At 40.0% G+C, this 21,948-nt stretch overlaps 1 pseudogene across 1 annotated transcript in view; it reads right to left on the reverse strand.

The window, feature by feature from the left end:
- Nucleotides 1-21,698, reverse strand: part of LOC308609283 (transmembrane 9 superfamily member 2-like) — a 92,139-nt pseudogene extending 70,441 nt beyond the window's left edge. Inside the window, exons 1-5 of the transcript in view lie at nucleotides 21,354-21,698; nucleotides 16,229-16,296; nucleotides 15,001-15,094; nucleotides 11,834-11,914; nucleotides 8,322-8,450 (exon numbers count right to left, since the gene is read on the reverse strand). The product of the transcript in view is annotated as a transmembrane 9 superfamily member 2-like (transcript). The remainder of the gene's footprint in view (nucleotides 1-8,321; nucleotides 8,451-11,833; nucleotides 11,915-15,000; nucleotides 15,095-16,228; nucleotides 16,297-21,353) is intronic.
- Nucleotides 21,699-21,948: the final 250 nt, after the last annotated feature.

Below are 21,948 nucleotides of genomic sequence, written 5' to 3' on the forward strand. Positions count from 1 at the left end.
AATTTATTTAAAATTTTTATTTATTAAATAAATTTATTTTATAAATAAAATAAATTTATTTTTTAAAAAAGCAAAAGAGAGACACGGAGGAGAAAATAACATTTAACATAGCTTTAATTGGAGTCTGAAAAGGAAAGAAAATATCTCACCATGGCTGAGAATTACAGAACTGATAAAAGGCACCAATCCAGGAAACTTAAGGAATTACAAACAGGATTAAAAACAAAGCAAAACAGGGACTTCCCTGGTGGCGCAGTGGTTAGGAATCTGCCTGCCAGTGCAGGGGACACAGGTTCCAGCCCTGGCCCGGGAAAATCCCACATGCCACGGAGCAACTAAGCCCGTGTGCCACAACTACTGAGCCTGCACTCTAGAGCCCGCAAGCCACAACTACTGAGCCCACGTGCCACAACTACTGAAGCCCGCACACCTAGAGCCCATGCTCTGCAACAAGAGAAGCCACCACAATGAGAAGCCCACGCACTGCAACGAAGAGTAGCCCCTGCTCACCACAACTAGAGAAAGCCCGCACACAGCAAAGAAGACCCAATGTAGTCAAAAATAAATTAATTAATTAATTTTAAAAAAAATTTTAAATCATTATTTTATGTGCTGCTAAAAAGAAACACTGTCAATTAACCTTTAACATGCCATCAACTGGAAGACACATCTTGATTTCAAAAATGTTAAAATATGGGGAAACATAAGTCTTAGAATCAATAAAATGTGAAATATCAAAATAGTAAAGAAAATGTAATAAAACAGAACTGAAAGCAAATGTCATATCAATACATGTAAATGGGCTTGACTCACCTATTAAGAGGAAAAGATTTTTCAGAAGATACCACAAAGCAAAACTCAACAACATGTTGTGTAAAAGAGACACATCTAAAAGAGATTCTGAAAAGTTAAAAATGAAAGGATAGGCAAAGTTACACGAAGCAAACGTATGCAAAAAGAAAGCAAGACAGCTGGACTTCCTCCTCCAGACATGATTGAATAACACGAGACTAGATTTACTCTTTCACCTTAAACAACTTTTTCAAATGGGTAAAATATATGAAACAACAGTTTTCAGACCTTGGACAACAAAGAACATTAAAAGAGTGATCACCCAGAGAAATGGAAGCCTCACGCTTCCTTCCCAGAGAGGATTTCCAGGTTGTGGTGCAGGGAAAGGGTACCCAAGCAGAGCCCTGCAATCTCTCCCAGTTGAGAAGACAAAGTTCAAAGTCCAGAGAGGCCTAGGGGGCTAGATTTTGTGGGGCAGATTACCAGAGAGAGGAGAGCCGCACAGAGATTTCTGGAGATAGGCAAGCGGTCTCTTTCATCAGAGTATTGATCAGTACATGCTTGTAAGGTGTGCCAGTTATTGATTTATTGCCTCTCATCCCCAAATTCATGCTCTTTGACCTCTGTGAAAGTTATTGGGCCCTTTCAATATTTTAAATAGTTCTCCTTCGCAACCTGACACTGAATGAAGCTTTGTCAGTAGAGGGCGCTGGATAGACACTGCAAGAGAAAAGGGTTTTGTTTCCTGGTTGATGAATGCTCACTCCGCAGCTCCTGTTTCTTCAGCCTCAGCAACCTCTAAGGAATTAATGGATCCACTTATCATAGTAAAAGAGAGAAACAAAAGACATCAGGTGGAGGGGGATGAATAGGCAGAGTACAGAAGATTTTTAGGGCAGTGAAACTACTCTGTATGATATTATAACAATGAATACATGTCATTATACATTTTTCCAAACCCATAAAATGTACAATACCAAGAGTGAACCGTAATGTAAACTATGGATGTTGGGTGATAATGGTGTATCAATGAAGATTCATCAATTGTAACAAATGTGCCACATTCTAGTGATATCATGTGCCTCCTGATGAAAGAACACATCACTACTTTATCTTGCCAAAGAGATCAAACCTGAATCTAATCAAGCCGCTGGATCTATCTACCAATTTGAAGGAATCAGGGACAGAGGAAAATGCACCATTGTTTGGATGAATAATAAAGGAATGGACAAATGGATAGAAAGGTGATAAATCAAACACAGAAAATGCTAATTATAGAATCTAGGTGCTGGGTTTATGAGTGTCCACTATATAATTCATTCAACTGTTTGTGCATTTGAAAATGCTCACAGAAAACATTGAAAAGAGATACATAAAATGATCAAGTCTAAACTATAGCGTCTAGGGATGTAGACTTGGGTGACAAAACCGTAAAAGAAACTCAAGGAAGTGATTAGGGTAAAAGTTAGGATAGTGGTTATTTTAGGGGAAGGAAGAGTGTTGTAACTGGGTAGGGACACATGGATACCTTCTGGGGTGGCTGGCCAAATTCTATTTCTTGATCTGGCTGGGGTTTACAAAGGTGTTCCCCTTATAACAATTCATTACACTTCATATTTGTTCTGTATGGTTTTCTGTATCTGTATTTTACAACGAAAAGGTTTTTTTTTAAAGTCCATATCCTTTGACCCAGCAATTACACTTATATGAATTTATCCTAAGGTCATAATTAGAAAAGAGTACACAGAGGTTTGCACAATAATAACTATCATTTATTGAGTGCCTACTATGTGTCAGACACTGCTCCAAGAACTTTACAAGTCTTATCCTATTTATCCTCACAACAATCCTATGTGATATATACTATCCTTATTCCCATTTTACAGATGAGACTCAGAGGTAAAAGAATGTTCACTGCAGCATCATTAATAACAAAAATTGAAAACAGCTAATCATGATGGAATGGATAAAAAATTATGATCCATCCATATAATGGAATATTATGAAACTATTAAAAAGTATAATCATTTTCTCATTCTTGTATTCCCTCTCTCCGTATATATGTGTGTATATGTACATAATATCCAAAATGAACATGGAAAGAAGTCCATTACAAACTTCTAAGCAAAGACAAAGAAGCAGACTACAAAAATATATATATTACAATCTCAATTAGATTAAGAACTTACGTATACATAAAAAGAATCTATTAAAATTGAGGAGGATTATATGAAGACTGTCACTTCATACTCTATACCTCTGTGTTGTATGAGGGGTTTACAAACATGTATTACTTTTTTTCCCCTTTTTTTTGTCCACAATGCGTGGCATGCAGGGATCCTAGTTCCCCGACCAGGGATGGAACCCAGGCCCCCTGCAGTGGAAGCTCAGAGCCCCAACCAGTAGACCACCAGGGAAGTCCCCAAACAGGTATTACTTTTGTAATCATCGTGGTGGTGTTTGTACAATGCTAGCATACTTAATGAATTTAAAACTTTTTATTGATAAGACAACCATATTTGCCACTTTGATTCTAAATACCTAATTCAGCAGTTCTCAAACTTTTTTAATCTCAGGACTCCTACTCTTAAAAATTATGAAAAACCCTAAAGAGTTTTTGTTTATGAGGGTTATGTCTACCCATAGTGACCAAATTAGAACTTAAAATGAGAAAATTTTAAAACACAAGTGTACAGAAGCACACATTCCATTAGCCTTTAGAGTGATGACATCATCACACTTCACATAGCTTCTGGAAAATTCCACGGTACACTCATGAACGAGTGAGAGTAAAGAAGGCAAAAAACATCTTAATATTATTATGGAAATAATTTTGACCTGGCAGACTCCCTGAAAAGTTCTCAGAGAGTCCCAGACCTCACTTTGAGAATAGCTGATATTATTAGTCCTGCAAAAAAGATCAATTACACTATAACACTATAAACAACTTTTCTGAAACTTCCCTACAGCTTTAAGTTTGCAATGGAAGGAAGTCTGCCTGTAAAGGGGGGAAGGAGGAGGGCATCAACATCTATCCAAAATAAATATCCTTAGGGACTTCCCTGGCGGTCCAGTGGTTAGGACTCCATGCTTCCACCGCAGTGGGCATGGGTTCAATCCCTGGTTGGGGAACTGACATCCCACGTGTGGTGCAGTGTGGCCAAAAAAAAAAAAATTCTTAAAATAAAAATGAATGAGAAAATTCTCAAGAAAGCATTCCTCTATATATAAAAGGGATGACAAAAGACAACTGCTGGTTTCACTTAACCTTGGTAATCTTAGGGTGGCAACCCACAAATGTTGATAAAAGTTACTGCTACTCTGGCCAACTGGGGCTCTTTCATCCTATTGGTCCATTTATTCTTCCCAGACCTTCAAAGATGTGGTCTTTAAATGGTTCCAAAGAACCATTCCAGGGAATTCCTTGGCAGTGCAGTGGTTAGGACTCTGTGCTTTCACTGCCGAGGGCCCAGGTTCAATCCCTGGTCAGGGAACTAAGATCCCACAAGCCAGGAAGTGCAGCCAAAAAAAAAAAAAATTTCCATATAGACGTCCATATAGAGTATCAAACACAGACTATATTAATGCAAATTTCTCCTACTCATTAACTCCTGTCTTCAGCCATTTTTCCTTTACTTTAAAAGAATGATCAATTAAGCAGTTGTTTGCTGCTTTTCCTCCCACATTCCCTATGTGAATGTTTCCCATTGTGAGAAATACATATCACTGGGGATATAAGAGATAATTTTAGGTAGTAGGTGAAATAACAATCTGTACTCTACTTTTTAATCTAGTTACTTGAAAATAGATGAATAAAATATATAAGTAGTACACTAAGCCTGTAATTTCTGTAATTTCCTGTTAAATAAATTTAAGTTAAATTATGAATAAATAGGGAGTTCCCTGGTGGCCTAGTGGTTAGGATTCTGGGCTTTCCCTGCCAGGGCCCAGTTTCAATCCCTGGTCAGGGAACTGAGATCCCGCAAGCTGTGCGGCACAGCCAGAAAAAATAAATGATGGATAAATAATAATACAGGTGCCTCAGATGTGGCAAAAATCACCAAGGTGGTGCATGAATGACTGAAATTCAAGAAGCACTATCCTTTTCTCTGGAAAGAAACAATGAAGGGTACCACCAATTAGACACCAAAACAGAAACTTGGCAGGCATCCTCTGCTCCTCTCTCTCCCTTCCCCTTCATCCCCACTGCTGACCACATCGAGTCTCCCCCTTCATCCCCATTGCTGATCCACGTCAAGTCTCCACATGTAACACAGATTATAAGCAATGCTGCCCTGGTTGAGCACTTCCATGCCCATTCAGCCTCCATGGCAGCCCCAAGACACTTCTATTACCCTAGGGCCCAGTAGAAAACAGTTTGAAAACCACAAGACAGATTTCAAAAACAGTCTGATTGGGACTTCCAAGATAAAAAGATCTGAGTTACCATTGCAACAAAAAGAATAAAATACCTAGGAACAAACCTACCTAAGGAGACAAAAGACCTCTATGCAGAAAACTATGAGATACTAATGAAAGAAATCAAAGACAACACAAACAGATGGGGAGATATACCATTCTTGGATTGGAAGAATCAATATTGTGAAAATGACTATACTACCCAAAGCAATCTACAGATTCAATGCAATCCCTATCAAACTACCAATGGCAATTTTCACAGAATTAGAACAAAAAATTTTATAAATTGTATGGAAACACAAAAGACCACAAACAGCCAAAGTAATCTTGAGAAAGAAAAACGGAGCTGGAGGAATCAGGCTCCCGGGCTTCAGACTATACTACAAAGCTACAATAATCAAGACAGTATGGTACTGGCACAAAAACAGAAATATAGATCAATGGAACAAGATAGAAAGCCCAGAGATAAACCCACACACCTATGGTCACCTAATCTATGACAAACAAGGCAAGAATATACAATGGAGAAAAGATAGTCTCTTCAATAAGTAGCACTGGGAAAACTGGGCAGCTACATGTAAATGAATAACATTAGAACACTCCCTAATACCATACACAAAAACAAACTCAAAATGGATTAAAGACCTAAATGTAGGGACTCCCCTGGTGGTCCAGTGGTAAAGAATCTGCCTTACAATGCAGAGGACATGGGTTCGATCCCTGGTCGGGGAACTAAGATCCCACATGCCGCAGGGAAACTTAGCCCCCGGGCCACAGCTACTGAGCTCATGCACCTCAACTAGAGAGCCCGTGTGCCACAAACTACAGAGCCCATGTGCCCTGGAGCCCATGCACCACAGCTAGAGAAGAGAAAACCCACACGCCACAACTAGAGAGAAGCCTGCACGCCACAATGAAAGATCCCACATACCCACAATGAAGATCCCGCATGCCACAACTAACACACGGCACAGCCAAAAAATAAAATTAATTAATTAATTAAATGTTAACAAAAAAGACCTATATGTAAAACTAGACACTATAAAACTCTTAGAGGAAAACATAGGAAGAACACTCTGACATAAATCACAACAAGATCTTTTCTGACCCACCTCCTATAGTAATGAGAATAAAAACAAAAATAAACAAATGGGACCTAATTAAACTTAAAAGCTTTTGCATAGCAAAGGAAACCAAAAACAACACGAAAAGACAACCCTCAAAATGGGAGAAAATATTTGCAAATGAAGCAACTGACAAAGGATTAATCTCCAAAATTTACAACCAGCTCATGCAGCTCAATATCAAAAAACCAAACAACCCAATCCAAAAATGGGCAGAAGACCTAAATAGACATTTCTCCAAAGAAGATATACAGATTGCCAACAAACACATGAAAGGATGCTCAACATCACTAATTATCAGAGAGATGCAAATCAAAACTACAATGAGGTATCACCTCACACCGGTCAGAATGGCCATCATCAAAAAAATCTACAAACAATAAATGCTGGAGAGGGTGTGGAGAAAAGGGAACCCTCTTGCATAGTTGGTAGGAATGTAAATTGATACAGCCACTATACTATGGAAAACAGTATAGAGGTTCCTTAAAGAACTAAAAACAGAACTACCACATGACCCAGCAATCCCACTACTGGGTGTATTCAAAAAGACACATGCACCCCAATGTTCACTGCAGCACTATTTACAATAGACAGGACATGGAAGCAACCTAAATGTCCACTGACAGATGAATGGATAAAGAAAATGTGGTACATATATACAATGGAATATTACTCAGACATAAAAAAGAAATGAAATTGAGTTATTTCTAGCGAGGTGGATGGACCTAGAGAGTGTCATAAAGAGTGAAGTAAGTCAGAGAGAAAAACAAATATTGTATATTAACGCATATATGTGGAATGGAGAAAAATGGTACAGATGAACCTATTTGTAAAGCAGAAATAAAGACACACATAGAGAACAAACAAACGTATGGATACCAAGGGGGAAAGGGGGCAGTGGAATGAATTGGGAGATGGGGATTGACATATATACACTATTGATACTGTGTATAAAATAGATATCTAATGAGAACCTACTGTATAGCACAGGGAACTCTACTCAATGCTCTGTGGTAACCTAAATGGGAAGGAAATCCAAAAAAAGGGATATATGTATACATATAGCTGATTCACTTCGCTGTACAGCAGAAACTGTCACAACATTGTAAAGCAACTATACCTCAATAAAAATAAATAAATAAAATAAAAAAGATCTGAGTTGGAGTCCTATGTCTGCCACTTACTAGCTGTATGCCCCTAGTCATGTCCCTTACCATCTCTGAGATTGAATTTCATTATCTGTAAAACAGCAGTAGTAGATTCTAGCAACAGGGCTATTCTAAGGGTTAAATTAGTCACTGTATATAGAGTGATATAACATTGCTCCTGGCTCATAACAGGCAGTCAATGCTATTTTCCTTACCATTGCATACAGGACCTCCTGCCATGATCTGGCTTCTGCCTACCCGCCACCCCCCTTTTTTTTCTGGCCCTGCGGCTCAGCATGCAGGATCTTAGTTCCCCAACCAGGAATTGAACCCGGGCCCCCTGCAGTGGAACCATGGAGTACTAATCACTGGACTGCCAGGGAATTCCCCCATCCCCCTTCTGAGCTTCATCTCTACCTGCATCCCCCAAACCGCAAATCTTATGCCACAAACACACTCGACTATTCACAGTCGCCCAATCACAGTATGCTGTTTCAGACTTCCAAGCTTTGGACCACACTGATTTCCCTACTAGAAATGCTCACCCACCCATTCATCTGACAAATACTTTTTCATTCCCTCCATTATATCCTCACTGCCCCTTAGTCTCCTAGCATATAACATTTTATCACAGTGATTTGCTTACAAGTCTATCTCCCTACATAGGACTGTGAACTTCTAGAGGGCAGGGACCACTTGTCTTTGTATCCCCAACACCTCGCACAAAACCGAGAAGATGGTAGGTGTCCCATTCATGTTTGTTAAGTGACTAAAATAGAAAGCAAATTGTAAATGAAGCAACATTCTTATATTTCTATAGTAAGTTCTCAACACTTACATGGATAATGCAAGCATCTTTCGATATGCCACATTGGGTAATAAAACATCCTATTGGAAATCCTGGTGTGCAGTACTTTTTCCATCTTCCATATCACGACACCATATCACTGGCATATTATCAATAATCCTAAATATAAATATTTTTAAGGAAAAGATTTAAAAAGCATTTCAAATCAAGCAATACTAACATCATCTTACATTTAAGTTCAGATTTTTAATCAAACTCAAGTCGCAAAAAAATAGTATACAATTTCAGTAGATATTAAATAGTTATTAAAACTACTTCTGAGAGGAAGTGAAAAATTAAGTCATGTGATTTCAGATGCCAAACACAACAGTGATGTTGATAATTCAGTTATATTCCTCTCTTCAAGAAATCCAGCTTTGGGGCTTCCCTGGTGGTGCAGTGGTTAACAATCCACCTGCCAATGCAGGGGACACAGGTTCAAGCCCTGGTCCAGGAAGATCCCACATGCTGCGGAGCAACAAAGCCCTTGCACCACACCTACTAAGCCTGCATTCTACAGCCCTCAAGCCACAACTACTTTAGCCCGCATGCCTAGAGGCTGTGCTCCACAACAAGAGAAGCCACAGCAATGAAAAGCCTGCACACTGCAACAAAGAGTAGCCCCTAGAGAAAGCCCGCGCGCAGCAACAAAGACACAAAGCAGTCAAAAATAAATAAATAAATTTATTTTTTTAAAAAAGAAATCCACCTTTTTCTTTTGTTTTTTTTAACACCTTTATTGGAGTATAATTGCTTTACAACAGTGAGTTAGTTTCTGCTTTATAACAAAGTGAATCAGCTATATGTATACATATATCCCCATATCGCTTCCCTCTTGCATCTCCCTCCCTCCTACCCTCCCTATCCCACCCCTCTTGGTGATCACAAAGCACCGGCCTGATCTCCCTGTGCTATGCGGCTGCTTCCCACTAGCTATCTACTTTACATTTGGTACTGTATATATGTCCATGCAACTCTCTCACTTTGTCACAGCTTACCCTTCCCCCTCCCCATGACCTCAAGTCCATTCTCTAGTAGGTCTGTGTCTTTATTCCTGTCCTGCCACTAGGTTCTTCATGACCATTTTTTTTTTTAGATTCCATATATATGTGTTAGCATACGGTATTTTTTTTTCTCTTTCTGACTTACTTCACTCTGTATGACAGACTCTAGGTCCATCCACCTCACTATAAATGACTCAGTTTCATTTCCTTTATGGCTGAGTAATATTCCATTATATATATGGGCCACATCTTCTTTATCCATTCATCTGTCAATGGACATTTAGGTTGCTTCCATGTCCTGGCTATTGTAAATAAAGCTGCAATGAAAACTGTGGTCCATGACTCTTTTTTTGTCTGTTTGTTTTTTTTGGGGGGGGGTTTTGCAGTACACGGGCCTCTCACTCTTGTGGCCTCTCCCGTTGCGGGGCACAGGCTCTGGATGCGCAGGCTCAGCAGCCATGGCTCACGGGCCCAGCTGCTCCGCGGCATGTGGGATCTTCCTGGACCAGGGCATGAACCCGTGTCCCCTGCATCGGCACACGGACTCTCAACCACTGTGCCACCAGGGAAGCCCCATGACTCTTTGTGAATTATGGTTTTCTCAGGGTATATGCCCAGAAGTGTGACTGATGGGTCGTATGGTACTTCTATTTTTAGTTTTTTAAGGAATCTCCATACTGTTCTCCATAGTGGCTGTATCAATTTACATTCCCACCAACAGTGCAGGAGGGTTCCCTTTTCTCCACACCCTCTCCAGAGTTTATTGTTTATAGATTTTTTGATGATGGACATTCTGACTGGTGTGAGGTGATACCTCATTGTACTTTTGATTTGCATTTCTCTAATGATTAGTGATGTTGAGCATCCTTTCATGTGTTTGTTGGCAATCTGTATATCTTCTTTGGAGAAATGTCTATTTAGGTCTTCTGCCCATTTTTGGATTGGGTTGTTTGGTTTTTTGATATTGAGCTGCATGAGCTGGTTGTAAATTTTGGAGATTAATCCTTTGTCAGTTGCTTCATTTGCAAATATTTTCTCCCATTTTGAGGGTTGTCTTTTGGTCTTGTTTATGGTTTCCTTTGCTGTGCAAAAGCTTTTAAGTGTCATTAGGTCTCATTTGTTTATTTTTGTTTTTATTTCCGTTTCTCTAAGAAGTGGGTAAAAATGGATCTTGCTGTGATTTATGTCATAGAGTGTTCTGCCTATGTTTTCCTCTAAGAGTTTTATAGTGTCTGGCCTTACATTTAGGTCTTTAATCCATTTTGAGTTTATTTTTGTGCATGGTGTTAGGGAGTGTTCTAACTTCATTCTTTTACATGTAGCTGTCCAGTTTTCCCAGCACCACTTATTGAAGAGGCTGTCTTTTCTCCATTGTATATTCTTGCCTCCTTTATCAAAGATAAGGTGACCATATGTGTGTGGGTTTATCTCTGGGCTTTCTGTCCTGTTCCATTGATCTATAGGGGTCCCAGAAGAAGAAGAGATAAAGAAAGGGACTGAGAAAATATTTGAAGAGATTATAGTTGAAAACTTCCCTAATATGGGAAAGGAAATAGTTAATCAAGTCCAGGAAGCACAGGGAGTCCCATACAGGATAAATCCAAGGAGAAACATGCCAAGACACATATTAATTAAACTATCAAAAATTAAATACAAAGAAAAAATATTTAAAGCAGCAAGGGAAAAACAACAAATAACATACGAGGGAATCCCCATAAGGTTAACAGCTGATATTTCAGCAGAAACTCTGCAAGCCAGAAGGGAGCGGCAGGACATATTTAAGGTGATGAAAGGGAAGAACCTACAACCAAGATTACTCTACCTAGCAAAGATCTCATTCAGATTTGACGGAGAAATTAAAACCTTTATAGACAAGCAAAAGCTAAGAGAATTCAGCACCACCAAACCAGCTCTACAACAAATGCTAAAGGAACTTCTCTAGGCAGGAAACACAAGAGAAAGAAAAGACCTACAATAACAAACCCAAAACAATTAAGAAGATGGTAATGGGAACATACATATCGATAATTACCTTAAATGTAAATGGATTAAATGCTCCAACCAAAAGACATAGACTGGCTGAATGGATACAAAAACAAGACCTGTATATATGCTGTCTACAAGAGACCCACTTCAGACCTAGGGACACATACAGACTGAAAGTGTGGAGGTGGAAAAATATATTCCATGCAAATGGAAATCAAAAGAAAGCTGGAGTAGCGATTCTCATATCAGACAAAATAGACTTTAGGGCTTCCCTGGTGGCACAGTTGTTGAGAGTCCGCCTGCCGATGCAGGGGACACGGGTTCGTGCCCCGGTCCAAGAAGATCCCACATGCCGCGGAGCTGCTAGGCCCGTGAGCCATGGCTGCTGAGCCTGCGCGTCCGGAGCCTGTGCTCCGCAACGGGAGAGGCCATAACAGTGAGAGGCCCGCGTACCACAGAGAAAAAAAAAAAAAGACTTTAAAATAAAGACTATTACAAGAGACAAAGAAGGACAGCTTTTTCTTCTGATTTTCATTTGCTGTATCATAAGATTTTACACAAATTTTTACACGTTTCTGTCTTGTTAAAAGAAAACTATTAAGAAAGAAAATTAAAAATATTAAGAGATTTGACTAAATTGTATAAATCAAATGTCACAAAACAAGCACTTTATCTTACAAATAAAACTTTTCTTCAGAGACTTCAGTATGCCATCATTCTCAGCACTATCTCCTCTACATTTCAGTTCATACCTAAAATGATTACAGTAGACACACACACACATACACACACACTGCTTTCACCACTAAACAGAAGAATTTGCCTTCTTCAGTATTATAAAAGGTGGGGTATAAATCCATTGTAGCGGGAATTCCCTAGCAGTCCAGTGGTTAGTACTTCATGCTTCCACCACAGGGGATGCAGGTTCTATCCCTGGTTGGGGAACTAAGATCCCACAAGCCTCACAGTGCAGCCAATAAATAAATAAATAAAATCCACTGCAGCTTTATAAAAACTACCCTGATCTACAACCCTTCACTAAAAACTGATAATAAAATTGGTTATAGTGATCGTTACACAACTCCATGAGTATACTAAAAAGCATTGAATTGGACACTTATGAGTGGGTGAATTATTTGGTATGTGAATGATCTCTCAATAAAGCTGTTACCAAAAAAAGTGATAATAAAATATTTGATACTTTTAATATGAAACCTCTTGTTTACAAAGTCTAGTTACAGGAGATTATCAAGATGAAGTGCCATTGTGGTTCATCAGAAAACAATAAGCAAGAATAAACAATGAAATTTAACACTTCATATCCTGAAATCATACAAATATTAACCCGAAAATTCCTTATTGGCAACTGAACTAAACTGTCATGTTTCTTCCATCCAAAGGATAGCATTTCTTGAAAAGGCGCACTTTTCTCTTAGGACAATGGTACTCCACAGGGGAATTGTGTGCAACTTTAATCATCAAAAAGCAAATGCCTGACACACAGACCAATGGAACACATCAATAGAGAACCCAGAAATAGACCTACACAACTAGGCCCAAGTGATTTTTTCACAAAGGTGCAAAAGCAAGTAAGTGGAGGAAGAACTGAAATTGCTGAAAAGGTCTTTCCATCAAATGGTACTGAAGCAATTGCACACCTACAGGCAAAAAAAAGAAGAATTTCAATCCAGACCTCACACCTTATACAAAAAATAACTCGAAATGGATCAGACTTAAATATATAAAGTCAAATTATAAAACTTTTAGAAGAAAGTCTTCAGGACCTAAGGCTATGCAAAGTCTTCTTAGACTTGACACCAGAAGCATGATGCATAAAAGGAAAACTTGATTACTGGACCACATAAAATTTAAAACATTTGCTTTGTGAAAGACCCTATAAAGAAGACGAAAACACAAGCCACAGACTGGGAGAAACTATTTGCAAAATACTGTTGCAATAAAGGAATCATAACTATTTTTAGAATATACAAAGAATTTTGAAAACTAAATAGAAAAAGAACAGAAAATGGGCAGCATGAGGGAGCCTTGTGCTGATGGAACTATGCTGTGTATTGACTGTGCTGGTGTGTACACAAATCTGCATCTCACACACACATGCACACACACACACACATACACACACAAAGAGTGCATGTAAAACTAGTGAAATCTGAAAAAGGTCTGTGCATTGTCCAACATCAATTCCCTGGTTTTGCTATTGTACTATAGTCATGCAAGATGTTACCATTGGGCAAACCTGGGTAAAGGGTATACAAGACCTCCCTGTTCATTTTTTTGTAGCTTCCTGTTAATCTGTAATTATTTCAAAATAAAAAGTTGTAAAACAAGCGAACGTCTGATGGTTTCACCTATACTAAAATTGATCAAATTATACACTTTCAATATGTGTAGTTTATTGTACTTCAGTTATACTTCAATGAAGTTGAGAAAAGAGAAGAAAAAAGTTAGTGCCTTCATAACCATGACTGCTCTTGAAAACATCCTCACTCTATCCCCATATCTATTAAGATATCAAGGGCAATATCAATAGACACTGAGAGTCCAATTACATCTATTTATATCACCCTACCCAAAATATGCAAGAACAAAAAATTGAACTTTTTTTCTTTATGAAGCAAAAATAAAACTTGAAAGGCAAAACCTTTGTGTGGAACCACCAACTACTGCAGATAGCTTAAAGAGCATTTAGAGTCATCCCTCAGTATCAGTGGAGTATTGGTTCTAGAACTCCCAAGGATATCAAAATCCATAGATACCAAAATCCACCATTGCTCAAGTCCCTCATATAAAATGGTGGAGTATATGCATATAACCTACACACATCCTCCCCTATACAGTTGACCCTTGAACAATGCAGAGGTTAGGGGTCCAACCCTCCCTGATGTTGAAAATCTACCTGTAACTTATAGTTGGCCCTCTACATAGATGGTTCCTCTGAATCAGGGTTCCACATCCAGGGATTCAGCCAACCACAGATCACATACTGAAAAAAAAATCAGGGTGTAAGTAGACCCACGCAGTTCAAACCTGTGTTGTTCAAGGGTCAGCTGTACTTCAAACCATCTCTACATTACTTATAATACTTAATACACAATGTAAACGCTATGTAAATTCTAGTTTTGCTTTTGGGAACTTTCTGGAATTTTTTTCCCCGAATATTTTCGATTCCAGGTTGGTTGAATCTTCAGATGTGGAACCCTTGGATTTGGAGGGCCAACTGTATTAATGTATTCTTCTGGCAATGCCGGATTCTACCTCCTTTCCTTTTTCTTTACCTCCTTTTAGAGCAAAGACTCTGGTGCAATTATGGTTGACCTTTGAACAACACAAGTTTGAACTATCCAGGTTCACTTACATGCAGATTTTTTCAATAAATATACAGTGGGCACTCTGATTCCATGGGTTCCACATCCACAGATTCAACCAACCGTGGATGGCAAACGTAAAATTTAATACACGAGCCGTGGTTGGTTGAATCTGCAGATGTGGAACCTGCCTATGTGGAGGGCTGACTATGGGCTTGAGCATATGTGGATTTTGGTATCTGCAGTGAGTCCTGGAACCAATCCCCCATGGATACCGAGGGATGGCTGTATATGTAGTCAGTTTTGAGAAGATTCGTTTTTAAATAAGATTTAAAATAAGATCAACTGAATAACCTCATAAGGAGATGATGTTATTCGTTCTCCAAATAGTACTTGTCCAAGATTTTCAGAAGGGCTTTTCTTTCCGGAGTCTTGACAGAAGTCAAAAAAAAAAAAAAAAAAAAAAGAGAGAGAGAGGTTCAAGTAAGGTAAAAAAAAAATCAGCAAAGAAATCAGTCCTTATAATTTATCTAGCCTCTCCACTTTTAATAGTAGATTCTTCTAAAAATATGACCCAGAACCTTTCTATTTATGATTTATAGACCTCATTATATGTTCCTCTTTAAACTGTTTAACCTCTGATAATTATGAATTCATTATTTAAAATGCTCATGGTACTGCTCTTGACTTTTGTAACGCAGGTAATCACAATCAAAAAGAAAACAACACTCTATTTAGGATTAAACTTCAAATTACATATAAGCACAAATAAGGTAACAATGGCTTAACGTCTGTACTGATTCTAACCTGGGACATTTAGAAACTGTAATTATCAGTTCTGATCAAAGGGGAATTAAAAAACAAACAGCCCCAAACACATTCCCACATACTCACAAATCAAATAGTTACTAGGTGAAAAGAATTACAATTACCTTTAAGTAAATTTGAATGTAAAATGGCTTAGGTAGAAGATAAAATAAATGGTAGGCCTCTGTAATATTTTAAATTCTCATACTAACACCCTACATTTACACCTGGTATTTTAATGAAAATCAGGCCTGATTTTATTTCTGCTTAATTAGTAGAAATAAAGTAATACCAAAGGGAACTACAATCATTTTTTCTAAGTACATCATTTGTTGTTATTCTCAAATGAATGATCATACTGAATCTTATAACAACTACTCACTACTAAACTAAGCACCTTCATCCATTAAAAACCTTAGTATAAACCTACCTTAGTATTTGATATGTTAGAAATAAGATACAACTCTGCAAAGATATTTTTTCAAGTTCAAAGTGTAGTAAATTTATAATTTTCCTTTCTTAGAAAGAAAAATCAAGTATGGCAACTTCCTAATTTTTAAGCACTTGTCTCACATTGAAAGCTCTCTATTCTAATCCTTTTTTCTGTTACGTTTATTATAAAATTACCACTACATTTCTTAATATATTCAGGGCTTTCGTTCACTAACTTTAAAAACTTAAGGCACATTTTAACACAATTATATCATAATTATGATATAAATTAATCACAATTATATCAATTATATTGGATATAATTATAATACTTACAACTTACGTATTATACTCATAAGGTAGCACAGATTCCACTGAGTCCAGTCTATTTACAAATAGTGCTACTGATGACTACAAGAAGGGAAAAAAAATCATTACTTATACAAAGTAATATAAGGTAGCACTTGCAAAATACATAATGAAGTAAGTGAAAGGTAATTGGGTCTATTGCTCCCATCAATTTATAACTGTATAGTTATAAATTTATAACTTAGCACAGTGTTATAAATTTATAACACAGTACAGTTATAAATTTTTAAAACAGTATAGCTATAAATTCATAACATTTCATTTATCTGGCATCATCGGGGTCTTTGAATACATAAATTTTTCAGATACCTCAGCCATTCTTAACCTTTTTAAATTATAGAACCCTTTGAGAATAGGATGAAAGCCATGGCTCCTTGCCCCAGAAAAGCACACATATTCACCAAATTCCCTGTTCAGCTTTAAGAGGCTTCATAGGGCCCCTAGGGTCCATGGAACTCAAGTTAAGAACTTGAAATAATTAAAGCTACCTGCATAAGTGCTTTTCTTGCATTATTGTAACCATTTTTATAAGAATTATTCTAAAATACACTTCACTCTTTCCTATCTTAAACAAAACATTATGATCACAATTTAACCTTCCTTGATGACTCAGGGTCATTTTGAGCATCAATCATTGCACCTGCTTTGACTCTGTAACATCTCCAGTATCAAATGAGATGAGAACAGCTATTTGCCCCAAAACTGAATGGCAAGAGATAACTATTTACACCCCTGCTACCCACACCCCTCCACCCCTACCAAAGAACATAAACTTGTTTGTAAAGAGTTTCCTTTCTTTTTGTAAAGAGTTTCTCTTTCATTTTGGCTGTCAGCTGTCATTATGCCTTTTCTCCCTTCTTTTTTTCCCCCTAATCTGCTATAGGGTAAGCCCTCAATTTGTGTAATAAATGATCAGATTTGTTGAAACTATGTGAAAAAGGACATAAAAAAGAATGAAATTTTGCCATTTGCAACACCATGGATGGACCTGAAGGGTATTACGCTTCGTAAAATAAGTTAGACAGAAAAAGACAAATACTGTATGATATCACTTATATGTGGAATCTAAAAAATAGGATGAATGAATATAACAAAACAGAAACAGACTCACAGATATAGAGAACAAACTAGTGGTTACCACTGGGGAGAGGAAAGTGGAGAAGGGCAAGATAGGGGTAGGGAATTAACAGATACAAACTACTGTGTATAAAAGAAATAAGCTGCAAGGATATATCATACAGCACAGGGAATATAACCAATATTTTGTAACTTTAAAATTTTTATTTATTTATTTATGTTTTATTTTTGGCTGCGTTGGGTCTTCCTTGCTGCACGTGGGCTTTCTCTAGTTGCAGCGAGCGGGGGCTACTCATCATTGTGGTGCGCAGGCTTCTCATTGCAGTGTTTTCTCTTGTTGCGAAGCATGGGCTCTAGGCGTGCGGGCTTCAGTAGTTGTGGCACGTTGGCTCAGAAGTTGTGGCTTGTGGGCTCTAGAGCACAGGCTCAGTAGTTGTGGCACACGGGTTTAGCTGCTCCATGGCCTGTGGGATCTTCCCGGACCAGGGCTCGAACCCATATCCCCTGCATTGGCAGGCGGATTCTTAACCACTGCGACACCAGGGAAGTCCTATAATAACTTTAAATGGAGGGAGTTCCCTGGCGGTCCAGTGGTTAGGACTCAGTGCTCTCACTGCTGGAGCCCTTGGTTCCATCCCCGGTCAGGGAACTAAGGTCCTGCATGCCGCACAGCAAGGCCAGAAAAAAAGCCTATGCCAAAAAGACGGTCTGAGAGCATGAAGTTAGTTCATGAACACTATAACATCTCTTCTGGCTCTTCACAGGACGCTTTTGCTTACTTCCCTGGATCTCAGCTGTCTCTTGATAATTTACCAGACAGGATTTTTTAAATCACTAAAACAGCAGAACTTGGGTAATCCTTTATTCTTTTTCAAAATTTCATATGCTGCTTTTTAAAAGATTGAACATCTGCTATCATCTATACCATGTGGTTAGATTTTTCTTTTTTAAAGACAAGGACATGGAAAGTTATCACACTTGGGAACACATGTAAATAACCTTACTATAACTCTGTAAACAAGAGAATTGTATCTACACTTAGTGAAATTTAATCAGAAATTTAGAAATTGCAACATATATGAGTTATAGTTTTATAAAGGTGAATAGGCAAAGGTTTCTAAAGGACAGCAGATAATTAAAGATAATAGTTCTCATCTAGAGTCCCCAAACTAACAAAGTACATAAGATTTCAACTATATTTTAAAATGCGGGACTTCCCTGGTGGCACAGTGGTTAAGAATCTGCCTGCCACTGCAGGAGACATGGGTTCAAGCCCTGGTCCGGGAAGATCCCATGTGCCATGGAGCAACTAATCCCATGGGCCACAACTACTGAGCCTGCGCTCTAGAGCCCACGAGCCACAACTACTGAAGCCCGCGTGCCTAGAGCCCATGCTCTGCAACAAGAGAAGCCACTGCAATGAGAAGTCCGTGCACCACAACAAAGAGTAGCCCCTGCTCGCCACAACTAGAGAAAGCCCATGCACAGCAACGAAGACCCAACGCAGCCAAAAATAAATATAAATAAATAAAATGCATATTTGGAGCTTACTATATTTATAAGAACCTTGATAGTTTCTCAAATCAAGTGGAAAAAAGATAGATTAATCAATAAATGGTGTTAAGACAACTGGTCACCAATCTGAAAAAAAAATTAAGAGGGCTCCTCTCATATATTACACCAGAAAATGTTAATCTTATTTAAATGTTAAAATTAAAACCATACAAGTAATATAAGAAACCATAGGAGGTCTTCCCTGGTGGCGCAGTGGTTGAGAGTCTGCCTGCCGATGCAGGGTACACGGGCTCGTGCCCTGGTCCAGGAAGATCCCACATGCCGCGGAGCAGCTGGGTCCGTGAGCCATGGCCGCTGAGTCTGTGCGTCCGGAGCCTGTGCTCTGAAACAGGAGAGGCCGCAACAGTGAGAGGCCCGCGTACCGCAAAAAAAAAAAAAAAAAAAAAAAAAGAAACCATAGGAGAATTATTTTATAATCTTGGCTGGTGTGGTAAAGACCTCTCAAATAGGGCACAAAACTCACAAGTCGTAAAAAATTTGAAAAATAGAATAAAAGCCAATTTTTCTAAATGACAAAAGAAAAAAAAAACAATAAGCAAAACCAAAGACAACTGACAAACTTGGAAAAAGGATGCCACAGACCAGGAACTAGTTTCCTTATTTAAGAGTTTCCACAAATCAATTTTTTAAATGTTCAACTTGGGACTTCCCTGGTGGCACAGTGGTTAAGAATCTGCCTGCCAATGCAGGGGACACGGGTTCAAGCCCTGGCCCGGGAAGATCCCACATGCTGTGGAGGAACTAAGCCCGTGTGCCACAACTACTGAGCCTGTGCTCTAGAGCCCACGAGCCACAACTACTGAACCCATGTGCCACAATTACTGAGCCCATGCACCTAGAGCCCGTGCTCCGCAACAAAGAGAAGCCACTACAATGAGAAGCCCGCACACCGCAAGGAAGAGTAGCCCCCGCTTGCTGCAACTAGAGAAAGTTCGAATGCAGCAACGAAGATGCAACGAAGGAAGGAAGAAAGAAATTTGTTAAAGATTATATTTCTTTGCTAGGAAGCCTGCTGAAATAAAGAGCCAGTACTAGGTATTACCAGTCAGAGAAAAGGCAGGTGTAAAGTAATTTTTACATGCTATTTCTTAGTTACACGTGTTTCACAAGATGATGGCTCAAAACACCACCATCAATACTTCTCACAGGAAAAGGCAAGCTCCAGAATTAAGAGCAAGTTTGCTGCACCTAGAACTGGCCTCTAAAAACCCCAGCTTTCAACTTGGCTAAGTCTATAGTCAAACCACACCTCGCACTGTTCTCAACTCTGTAATGCCTGTGTGGTTCCTTCTAAGAGAACATTACCCCACACACTCGACTGGGTAACCTGAGGTCAGAAAATAAGTCTTACAATTCATTAATACTTTTTGAATTGATCACCTGCAAAAAAAATTTTTAGAGTGAGTTTACAGTTACAAAAACAAGACTGCCAAGGAAGGGAGTCAAAAAATTATTGGGGTTTGGTGGACATGCGGAAGAGGAATTGTGCCAGAAATCTCTGGCTAGAGAAAACTCATAATGATAATGGTTACCATTTATTTAAGGCTTACCAGGTGCCAGGTGTTTTTGTCAGTGCTTTTCATACGTTGTCTCATTTTACTCTCACAAGTCTGAGAGGTAAACAATATTATCTTGCTGTTTGCGGAGAGGGCCCAGGAGAAACCAACGTGAATTAACAAGAATTAAGGAGGTAAAAGTGTGTGACCACAGGAGTGAGGGGTGACAGAAACATGGTGGGACTATATCTAAGGAAGACCTAGTGACTGTGTGAATCTTGAAAGGCAGATTATATTCAGTATATGGGGGAGAGTAGGGAGGGGAAGTGGGAAAGAGGGAGAGGACACAGAGTAGGTGAGGAAGGAACCCCCGAGCGGGAGGGGGAGGGGAGGAGTTATGATGGAGGAGGAGTTAAGAGAGAGGTGGAGGAGCAACCAATTGGAAGGGGGGAGAGGTAGGAACCAAGGGGGAAGGGGAGCGGCTGAGAGGGAGCAGGCGGGACAGAGCAGGAGCAGGAACTAGAGGCACCAAGATAAGGGAAGAGGGCGGGGCCGAGAGGAAGGGCGGAGCCTAGAGGGAAGAGGGGAAGGGAGGGGGCGGAGTCAAGAGGGAGTGGAAAGGAAGAAGCCCGAGACCGCGGGCAAGAAGCGGAGAGAAAAGTGTAAAAGGAGGAGCTGTGAGGTGGGCGGAGGAGAAGCTGAGAGGGAGTTAGAGGAAAAGAGACGAAGGGGGAGGAGCCAAGAGGGAGGGAAAGAGGATCAGGGAAAAAGAGAGGTCCGGATCCGCCAAGTGCGAGGCTCAGCGATTGAGACCCTGAAACACACCCACAGAGGGGGCTTTGGCATTCCGGGTCAGAGTCTGAGAGCTCCCAGCACTGGTCGGCCCCGGTGTGCCCCCTACCGCAACCCGAAGCCTCCCCTCACATCTCACTTCCTCCCTCTAGTCCTCACCTTGCAGGTAGCAGTCTCTCGGTCTGCCTCGCAGAAGTTGACCGGAGCCAACGCGGGAAGATAAAAAGCCGCGCAGCGGGCGGCCTTAAACCCCGGGAGCAGCCCCAGCCCCAGCAGCCACCTGAGCCCGGGGAGGGTGGCCACAGGCGACAGAGGTTGGTTCCCAGGCGGAAACCACGAGTACACATTCTAGGAGCCGGTTCAGCGCTTGCGGACACACACCATGGGCGAGATCGGAACCAGTGGAGGGGAGAAGCGGAAATGATAAGGAAGAACCGTGGACGGACAGGGAAGAGCCGAGACCGGCTGGTGGGACTAGAACTCCAGGGAAGGCTACTTGTTCGGGCGAGACATTGGCCTGGAGAGACCGGTTGCTAGACGGCCTGGCTGGCTTTGTGAACGCGCGGAGCACGCATGCGTGCGGGTCCCCGCCGCGCCTTCCACCGCCCCTCACCCCTCCTCCCTACCCCCCACCTCCCTCCTCGTCCTCCCAGCATCCCCAGCCTAGCCCTTTCCCGCGGTTCTGGCGGTTCCTCGCGCGCAGCCTTCAGAGCTGCCTCGCGGTGTCCGGGGTGGGGGGGGGCGGGGGGGAGGG

The sequence above is a fragment of the Mesoplodon bidens genome (genome assembly GCF_964165515.1).
Source record: "Mesoplodon bidens genome assembly, chromosome: X".
In the NCBI taxonomy this organism is placed as follows: Eukaryota; Metazoa; Chordata; class Mammalia; order Artiodactyla; family Ziphiidae; genus Mesoplodon; species Mesoplodon bidens.